This window comes from Vicugna pacos, chromosome 13 (assembly GCF_048564905.1).
Source record: "Vicugna pacos chromosome 13, VicPac4, whole genome shotgun sequence".
Taxonomy (NCBI): Eukaryota; Metazoa; Chordata; class Mammalia; order Artiodactyla; family Camelidae; genus Vicugna; species Vicugna pacos.
Window position 1 is genome coordinate 25,076,548 of NC_132999.1, and position 9,662 is coordinate 25,086,209.

The window sequence follows — 9,662 nt, forward strand, 5'->3', positions numbered from 1 at the left end:
TGCCAGTTCTTTATGGACTTTGATGTGTTTGCTGTCATACCCACCCTTGTGGTTTGGAGACTTGGAAGAGTTTCAGGAAGCAATTCTTGTAAACATTCAGGTCTATGGTGGTTCAGCCGGAGAGTGGGGTGGGGGATTCAGCTGGTCAGAGGTGGTACTGGAAGCGGGTGAGTCCGATCATGGGAAGCCGATGTATCACGGGGAGGGGGCTGCCCAATTGATAATTTTTTAAAAAAGGAAATAGAGAACTTGAGGAGTTAAGGGCTTTCCGCAGTACTTTGTAAGAATTACATGTGTGTATACATTATACACACAAATATACATATATACTCAAAATATATATTGCATATGCACACATATAGATAATAAATATAGACATATACAAATACACATTATATACATGCATATATTATCATAATTAAAATATATGAATATATGCACATACATGTTTACCTTGAATTATACCAGCTAACCTTTATTGACCCTTTCGTACCAATGCTGTGCTTTGTGTCCTTAAGCATTACGTCATTTCACCTTCACAGCCACCTGAGGAAGTAATTGTTTTTATTATAGTTTTTCTCATGGGGACAACAAGCCTCAGAGAACTTAGGCACTTGCCAAAGCCACAGTGTTAGTTACCAGGTGAGCCAGCGTATAGTCCCCAGTCTGCCCAGTTCCTCCAGGCCTGTTCCATTAACAGCCATGTGATTCTGAAACTGTCACCTGTCACTGCCTGTTTACACGTAGCTCCGCCAACAGGTTTTTCTGTGAGCCGGCTCCTCTGTGAGTTCCTGAAGGTCACGTCTGGCATCTCCTCATTTTTGCCTCCACGCCTCAGCTGTCACCAGTGTCCGCACCTGTGAATAAGTTTATGGAGCGAATGAAGGCATAAGCGGATGTTAAGCGGCAGACCTGGACTAGAGCTGGACTCCCTAAGCAGAGCGTGAGGATCTCTGTTCAGTTTCCCCAGATCTCCCTCTCCTCTGAAACCCAGCACCATTTGCCCTTTCTGAGTAAGTCACCAGATGCTGTCCAGTGTCATCCTTTGCATTGCCGTATTTAACTTGTGTGGGTTTCCCTTTTGGTGAGTTTGCTTGTTTCTCTTAGTGGATCAAGAGCGTCTCACTAGTTAAAGGGAGCTAAAGGAAAGTCACATTTGTGGCGCTTGTGCAACATGCCGGCACTATCTCAAGGCAGTCACATATATGAGCTTATTTGATCTTCATGACACTTCTTTGAAACAGTTATTACCTGCCCTTTGCAGGAGAGCCAGTTTGGGCTCAGAGAGTCACCTAATTTGAATGATACCACCCAGCAAGGACATGGCAGAGCTGGGAATCAAACCCAGGTCTTTCTGGCTCCCAAGCCCATGACATGGGCTCTGATGTGCCCACCTTAGCCCGCAGTGCCACATGGCCCAGGCTTCCTCTGCCAGAGACACGCCCTCCCTCCTCTCCCACATGCCTCCTCTGTAGCAGGACCTGATGGCAGCGAGCCCGGGCAGTGTGGAAGGCTGCAGCAAAAATGCGCTCTGGCATCTTAGAATGTGGCACAAGGTATGCCAGCGAGAGGAGGAACAGTTGGTGAACAGTTGGTGAATGGATATTTTTATACAAGGGTTGCCTAGAGAGAGGGGAAAAAGAGGGAAAAAAATTGTTTATAAAGCAGCCACAATTAATAAGGTCTCTGCTAGCTTTTTGGATTTAGATTTTCAAGTCCATTGCTTTGGGTTTGGAAAGAAACAGAAAAGTCCCTGAGGAGTCAAGCTCTCCAGTTTCCAAAGTGTGAAAGCGTTTACGAAATCAATCCCAGCCTGAGTGTGTTGAAGATTCTGATTATTCAGCAAGGAGAATAAGATACTCTGAATTCCTTTGGACGGCTTCTTGTCCAGATTGTTCATATTGTGACACGTTCGGTGTGTCGGCTTAAGGGCTATAGGTTGACAAAGGAGAGCAATAAAAAGAAATAATAATAATAAATGAAATAAATAAAAATAAAAAGAGATCACCATGCTTGGGCGAGCTGAGACCTGCAGCCACTCTAATCCCTTGCCTATCATTCTACATCCCTCTCTAAGCCTCAGTGTTCTCATCTGTAAAATGGAAATAATACTATTCATCAAAGTGGGTTATTGTGAGGATGTGAAAAATATCCTGTAAACCTTAAAACCATTTAGAAATAAGAATATTGGGTTTTGTAGAGCACGTTTTGATTTTTTAAATAGCCCTTCACTTATCTCTTTTTGCACATAAATTTGTTTTGCGAGCATGTATAATACTTATGGACTAATGGCTGTCGCTTATCAAGTACTTAGAATAAGCCAGTTCCCTATTTTGCTGTATTTAGCCTTGCAATGATCCTGTAAGATAGATCCCTTCCCCATCCTCCATTTTTCAACTGAAGTGAGAGCCCAGAATGGTTTAGTAATAAAACCCAGGTCGTAAGAAGCAGCATCAGCACTCAAAAACTGTTCCAGAGCGGACAGGTCGGTCCCGGGTGTAAGCGTTAACCGCTCTGCTGTGTGTTGGGAGCCCCATAGCCATCCAAAGAGCTGGCGCAAGGACAGAGATTCTAGGATGGGTTGAATTATGTCCCCCGCCACAAAAAAGATGTGTTGAAGCGCTAACCCCTGCCCAGTACCTCCGAGTATGCCCTTATTTGGAAACCAGGTCTTTACAGAGGTAATCAAATTAAAATGAGGTCATTAAGGTGGCCCTTATCCAATGTGACTTGTAGCCTTACAGGGGGACATTTGGACACAAAGACAGATACGCAGAGAGGAAAGAGATACAGGGAGAAGATGGCCATCTACAAGTCAGGTGGAAAGGTCTGGGACAAATCCTCCCCTCACAGCCCTCAGAAGGAACTGACCCTGCTAACACTTTGATTTTGAACTTCTAGTATCCAGAATTTTAAGACGATAAATATCCAGAATTTTAAGATGATACATTGCTGTTGTTTAAGTCACCCAGGTGGTGACCCTCTGTTACGGGACTGCTAGCAAACTAATACGGATTCTCAACCCCCTTTTCTGGATAAGGCACAGCAAAAGGGAGAGCCCAAGGTGACTTGCTCAAGGCGGCACGATTGCTGAGATTTGCACGCCTTTCCCCCTTCCACTCCAGCATATGGATTGCCAGAAAGCAAGCTCCTGGGGGAGCCTGGGATTTCTCTTGGCTTTGTTCACTGCTGTGTCCCCAGCATTTATATGAGTGCCTGGCATGTCACAAGCTGATATTTAGTGAATGAATGAGTGAACATTCTTTCTACCAGCTTACCCAGACCATTGCAACTAGTCTAAGATGATTTAAAGCAACAAAAAAAAGCACATTGCATTGGAACAAGAGTTCCAACAACTCATGGTAATTGTCATAACAAAGCATTCCATACTTTGTATTCAGATATTCTTCCAACAGTCAGATACAATTATGAACACGTTTTCAAACAAATTCCTTGGAAGTCTGGTTTTTTATAAACTGTCAGGTACAAAACTCTAAGGTCCTAATTGTTATTTGTGTTTGGAAACCATGGTCTCTCCTACCTTCCTTCTTCTCTGGTTTTGCCCATGTAGCAATGCCATCAGATGTTTTTCCTTCTACCTCATCAGCTCCTCCGTTGTTTTCCTTTACTGATTCTCCTTGTTTTTCCAGATTCTAAACTCTAGAGTGCCCCAGGAATTTGCTCCTGTCTACACTCACTCTTTTGATGGCCCCATCCTGTCTTGTGGCTTTAAATTCTATGTATGTGCGGACATTCCCCAAAGGTATACCACCTGCCTAGGTTTCTACACTGAACTCCACGCTGGTATACCCAGAGACCTACTTAACATTCCCACTTGGGTGTCTAATACGTGTCCAAAAGTCAGTATGTTCAAAACCAAACTACTCCTGACTTCACCCCACACTTCAAATAAAATACTACTTCACCTACGACGTGGGTTTCCCATCTTAACAAATGGCAGCTTTATCCTTCCTATTGGTCAGGCTGCAAACCTCGAGTCTTCCTGGACTCCTCCTCTTCTCTCACACCAGATATCCCATCATTCAGCGAATCTCACTGGTATTATTTAGAAAAAGTATTAGGAGTTTGGCCACAGCCACTTATTGTCACTTCCACCAGTACCACCATCTTCTTTGCCTGGATGATTGCATAGCTTCTTAACTGGTCTTCTGGCATCCATTCACATCCCCAAATAATCTTTTCTCCACACATTCTTCTGGGCAATCCCATTTAAATCCAAGTCAAGCCACTTACTCCTCTATCCAAAATCTTCCAACAACGCTAAGTGATTTCTCTCCCTACTACCTCTTGGACTTTATTTTCTCGTTCGCTGGATCACGTTCCATCTTATTTGCATCGACTATGATCAAGTTCGCAAAGAAATGAGCATCTGGTGGACCTGTGATTTTTCTGAGGGAGTAATCTCAGTTTAATCCTGTGGATAAACAAGCTCTTCCCCACATCCACTGTGCCAGTGCTTCCCAGCATCTTCCAAGGCTCTCCCCCAAGATAGGGTTGACTAGATCACAGGTTGCTCCACATCTCATTAAAGTACCCACTCCATCTGCATGGGATGTTTAGACTCCTCATAACGCTAACAGGAGGAGTAGCCAACCTGGAGCAGCACAAATGCCCTTATAGCCTCTTATCTATTTGGGTCAAACTTCATGCGAATGAGGCTTACCTCCTTCTTGTGGTTGCAAGAAGGTAAATAAGTTGCTGTCTCCTCCTTACCTTGTCTGTTTTTCCAAACTTCTTGGTGTACTGGATGTCTTCTTTTAACTAAGTTGTCTCTTGATCCTCCCCTATTCTGTCCCCTGCCCCAGGAGACTGACCTCCATGAGGCACATCAGTGGGCTCCAGTAAGGCTTCTGGATGAAGTGTGGAGAGAGGAGAGTGAGGTCAGGGTGTTTTTTTTTCTGGTTTCCTCTGTGTGAGGCCACCTTGGGTCGGCTTTGTCCCAGATGTCGCTAATCCTTTCAAGGGGGCTGCTCTCCAGAACACTCTCTCATTAAGTTCTGATAATAGCTCTCTCCCACCTCTTCCCTTCCAGCCTGGGGGTGTCAACCTCCTCCACTGTTATCAGCTTTGGGTTACCTCCCCACTCCTTAGGGTTCTCTTCCCTTGCCTGCACCCTTATAATTAGTCCCTCACTGAGCTACTCTCATTTGAGTGTGCCCCCCGTTTCTTGCTGGGACCTGACAGATACACCTGATGATCTGTAAATGTTTCCCTGAATTAATACATTTTTATCTGCAGTAATCAGACCTGATATATTCCCTCCCTTTGACACAACAGATTCTTTTTCTGATTCATACTACTCAACCGAACAAGAGAAAAGTCCATCTCGCCTTTGAGGGGGTGGGGTTATAAGGCCAAACTGACCCACCTTGTAATCTTGGCTTAGACAATAGCCAGGTGCCTTAACTTCTCGGCATTTCACTTCCCATCAGATCTTGAACATTTTAGAATCGGGATTTAGATGAGTGAGATAGACTGGTGCATAGTAGGCACTTTGCAAATATTAATTCATATTCCTTCCTCTTCACCTTGGTGCGTTTGTTTTTCCAGTTTTTATTTTTCCTGCTTCATTTTGATTAATGTAATACCTTAAACTTCAGTGGAGTTTGTGGAACAGCACAGTGTATAATTTGCAGTCAGATAATTTCCTCATCAGTGGGAGTTGCTCTGGTGCTAATTTGAGCTGTATCCTCTATTTCAGTCCTTTGTCTCATTTGTAAAGAGCATACTGTATTGTTCCAACTTCTACATGCTTCTTTATGAGATTCTACATCATGACTGAAAGTGAGACTAGAAAATCCATTCCACCCTCAGACTCGTTGATTGCAGGGCATGTGTACAAAAAGGCACGGTTATTAGGGAAAATCTAAGTGCATCAGTTTCTGAATAGAAGGGTCTTTCTCTGTTCTTGGGCAAAGACTTGACTTGCACTCAGTGGAGACACTGTAAAAGGAACACAGGACCAAGTCAGGTTAACTTGGATTCCTGATTCACCACCAGCTACTTGACCTTCCGGGTCTGGAGCCTTATTTATAGCAAGTGGTGCCCATTAGGCCAGATCATAGGGGTGGTTTAGAGAGAGATGGCTGGGGTGGAGCAGGAGAGGTTAAATCAGGAGGGAGAAAGCCAGCCATGAGCCTCAAGATAAATAGCACATCAGAGAGGCTAAAAGCTGCACTACTGGGTGCCAGAGTTCAAGCTGGATGCTTTTATAGACCAGATAGTGTGTCCTAAGGTCAAGAGCATGAAAAATAGATTCAAACATGAGAAGGGCAGAGGTAAAATAAAGTGTGGATATAAGCAAGGTCTGTCCAGGAAGTCTGAACGCAGTCAGTGTGCCACTCTAAGGGGGAGCTTGGCATGGTTCCCCCAGGTCAAAGACCAAAACTGGAAGTGGCTTTATCTTTGGGACATTTGCCTTTCTGAGCCCTAGAACTCATGTCAGTTAATAGGGAAAAACACTCCCTGCGCTGTTTGTCACCCAGGACTGTTGCAATGATAAAATGTGATAATAGGTGATAAAAAACATTTATAAGCCACAAAGCACTACACACAGGGAAGTGTCCTGCAGACATTTCGCCGTGCAGAGCCAAGGTCTTCTCTAAGAGGTCCTGTACCTGATTGGCTGGAGTTAGACCAATCCTGAACTCCATCTCCATGAGGAATGCGTTAATCCGGAGAGAAGAGAAACTACACTCAAATAAAAAAAAAAAATCAACCAAAGTCAACTGCAGGAAGGTTGCTGTGTGCAGGGCTTTCCGGAAGAGAGGCGCCTGGTCTTCAAACACAAATTAACCTTGGTCCTTGTGGACTCAGTACTTCTTCCTATGGTCCTGTCACAGCCCAGGTTTCTCCTTGAGGCTGAATCCTGGTCACTGCCACTCCCAAACCTGTCACTTCTCAGCATCACCATCCAAAAGGAATGGACCTTCTTCCCTCATTTCCATTTTGAAAAATCCTGAGAGAATTTTTGCTGCCTTGGGTCATATGTGCATTCTATGACCAGGGGCAAGAGGACCATGATTGGTACTTCTACATATGTTGGGTCAAAGCAGAAGCTATTGTTCAACTATCCTTGGAAGGGAAGGTGCTAAAAGGACGGAAAAATCGACAACCACTACAAGCATCTAATTAACATTACATCCTATAGACTAAGTTTTGAAGACTTAAACATCTGGAGGTTTTAGGATGGACCCCTCTCCCAAAGAATTCTCTTCCCAGAAAGAGAACTGACAGTGAATTAGCCACAGTCCTCACAGAACACATGGTACAGTCAGAAGGAGGATCTGAGGAAGCTTTAGAGAAGGGACCATTTACAGAGGTGTGAGAAGGGCTAAGAAAAACCGAAAAGGGATGGTGAAGTATCCAAAGGCTACCACCAGTGGGGTGCCATTTTTATTCTTTGGCCTGAAAGGCAAAGGGTGGGAGGAGGGGTATCTGAACCCCCTGAGACAGGAAGCTGTAGGGAAGGGCCCAGAGACAGGAGCTGTGGTCTTCCACACAGGGACCAGCCACTGCAACTGGAAGACCAATTGGGAAGAAGCAGGGAATACAACAGCCTTTCTCTCCTTCCACCTGCTGATTCCATACTGTGCTCACCCCTCATTGGCCAGTCCCAGCTAGAAGTCAAGGTGCTCAGCTTGACCCAGTCCTTAACAGATTCCCAGGGCAAGGTGGAAAGGGACGGAAAGGGGATCTGGAGGGGCATACGGAGGGTACACAGCGCAAGGATACATCTGTGCCCTTTGGCCCCAAAGAAAGGCCTAGTTAAAGTCCACTCTGTAAAATGGGACGCTTAAAAGAATCGTGGGATTTTAGGGCTAGAAGGGCCCTTAGGTTCATTCAAACCAGAAGTCACAAACTCATCTATGTCTATAGCCTTCAGATGTGCTTTGCCTGTCTGACACAGCTTCAAAACCGAAGCCAAAACCAAGAAAACAATAAGCAAAAAAGCTGAAATCTTAACACAAGCATCCTAAAGTTAAGGATGCGCTTTCCAATTTGCCACCGTCATCATCGTTCCCCATTGTCCTACTGTCTGCCCCAAATGCTTCCTAAAGTATTTGATTCAAGGAGCTATGATCAGAAAAGTCAAATTTCTTCATTTTTCAGAAAGAGAAACTGGGCCTAAAAAGGAAAGCCTGTCTGCTCATGGCTGCACAGCCTTGGTGGGAATTCTGTCTGTGTGCACAGACAAAAATAGGAATATATAAATAGGAGGAGTGGATGAAAGAATTGTCGGTGTCCGTTAGATGGGAGCCACCTTCACACATGGAAGCATACAAGGATTCTGCTGGCTTCTTGTGGCCCAGGAGGTGGAGCTAGAACAATGGAGTGACTATGGTCAGTGCAAGTCAGAGCTTGCAGAGGGCCCTTCAGAATGGACTGGGTGGCCTCTCTTTGTCCTGGTTTCCCATCTGTGCAGATGGTCCATTAACAGCAAGTGAACTGCCCCTTGGTGAGGACGTGTTGGACTCTGTCCTCTGAGTCCCCCTCCTACTCTATGAATTGAGCTGATGCTGAGTTGAATTGGAATGAGATGAATGTATCTGCTTGGCTCTTTTTCCTGGATTATCTTTAATTTTATTTCATTCTTTCCTGGTAAAATTTGTGTAGGGAGGCTTTATTTCACCCTCAATTCAAAATCCCTACCCTTCCTCCCATCAAGAATCTAGAAGTATCCTCTCCACACACTGACCCATTCCTCTCCAATACTCACCCTCTTCTCCGCGAGGCTAGCCTCCTCTGTCCCCACACTTTCAGGCTCATTTCTACCTCCACATATATCCCAGGGTGTGGTGAGTTAGCATGTTGGTCTGGTTGTAATAACAGAGATCAATGGCGGTGACTTAAGAAGAAGAAAGATGCCACTGTTCTTGCATGTAAAATTGGAGCCGTTGGGCTGTCCAAATGGGTAGGGTGGCTGTGTTCCACAAGACCACCAGGAACCCACTTCCTTCTGTCCTATTGCTTTACCATCCTTCATTGTCTGCATGATCAAAGAGGACTCTCCTCCCACGCCCCGTGCCAGTTCTCACAAAGGAGGAGGAAGACCAGCAGTACAAGCAAATTCATCTTAGGAAGTGGTCCACAGCAACTTCTTGTCATGTCCTGTCATTCAGAACTCACTCACGTGGTCATGCCTAGTCAGAGGGAAGGCTGGAAGCAGAGTTTCTAGGACAATCACTTTCCCAGTTACATTTTTAAAAAGTGTATTAGTAAAAGGAAGTTGGAATAAATGGAGGTCGGGAGACTGGTAGCACATTCAGGATATATTTGCTAACCAGAATGTCCTCCTTTTGCTCTCTATGAAACCGAAGTTCATCATCTTTCAAATACCAGTTTAAACCTGCCCCTTCTTAAAGCTTCCCCAAGAAAACCATTCTTCAAGACTGTCTTCAAGCCGCTTGTAGGGACCCAGGCTGAATGTCATGCCTGTACCCAAGGAATACATGAAGAGTTGGTTCAAGTGCCAACCCCACCACCACCACCATCAGCACCTTTGTCATTGTCTCCGGTTCAGTAAAGATGAGGAATGATATTGCAAGCTAACATTTCTTGGCACCTACCAAGTATCAGGTGATCCGATGGCTGCGTTATGAGCATGACCTCACTCAGTCATCACAATTGCCCTATGAACT

The 9,662-nt window shown here is 44.9% G+C and overlaps 1 long non-coding RNA gene across 4 annotated transcripts; it reads right to left on the minus strand.

Annotated features, from left to right (window-relative positions):
* Positions 1-547: 547 nt before the first annotated feature.
* Positions 548-9,575, minus strand: LOC140700902 (uncharacterized). 4 transcript variants are annotated; one of them, XR_012079651.1, is made up of 5 exons: positions 9,522-9,575; positions 5,390-5,964; positions 4,735-4,871; positions 1,482-1,623; positions 548-857 (listed from the first exon to the last, which is right to left on the minus strand). It is a non-coding gene; the product is annotated as an uncharacterized lncRNA (long non-coding RNA). The 4 variants fall into 4 exon arrangements; XR_012079652.1 differs by lacking the exon at positions 9,522-9,575 and adding an exon at positions 8,741-9,515; XR_012079653.1 differs by lacking the exon at positions 9,522-9,575 and adding an exon at positions 6,639-6,711.
* Positions 9,576-9,662: the final 87 nt, after the last annotated feature.